Source organism: Pelodiscus sinensis, chromosome 20 (assembly GCF_052426305.1).
Source record: "Pelodiscus sinensis isolate ZL-2025 chromosome 20, ASM5242630v1, whole genome shotgun sequence".
In the NCBI taxonomy this organism is placed as follows: Eukaryota; Metazoa; Chordata; order Testudines; family Trionychidae; genus Pelodiscus; species Pelodiscus sinensis.
Genome location: NC_143071.1, coordinates 13,831,747 through 13,832,462, shown reverse-complemented (window position 1 = coordinate 13,832,462; position 716 = coordinate 13,831,747).

Below are 716 nucleotides of genomic sequence, written 5' to 3'. Positions count from 1 at the left end.
CACCAGGGAAACTCTATTGCCCCCCTCCCGGCCCTGGCCCCCTTAAAGGGGCACGGGCTGGCTACGATGCCCGTGCCAGGTGCAAGCCTGCCAGCACCCAGCTAGCAGACCCTGCACCTGGCACGGCTCGAGCCAGCCACCCGATGCCCCCCAGCCCTCCCCCTCTTCCCGAGACCAGGCTGGCGGCTCCCGGGAGCTTGCCCGGGACCGCAAGAGGCGGGCACCCGCCTGGTCTAGTGCAGACATCGTGGACCTTGTCCATGACCTCCGCACTAGGCACAGGAAAGTGGCCGTCTAGGGCAGGAGAGCTGCCAGCCTGGCCCCCCAGGAGCAGGTGTACATGAAAATCAAGATGGTCCACTGAGACCCCCGACCCTGAGCTTACAATGGCCGTAAAGGGTCAGACCAAAGGTCCATCTAGCCCAGTAGCCTGTCTGCCGACAGCGGCCAACCCTAGGGACCCTGGAGGGGATGGACCGAAGACAGTGACCAAACCATTTGTCTCGTGCCATCCCTCTTCAGCCTTCCACAAACTTTGGGCAGGGACACCACTCCTACCCCCTGGCTAATACCACTCCATGGACCCAACCTCCATCACTTGATCTCACTTCTCTTTAAACTCTGTTCTAGTTCTAGCCTTCACAGCCTCCTGCAGCAAGGAGTTCCACAGGTTGACACTTTGCTTTGTGAAGAACAACTTTCTGTTACTAGTTTGA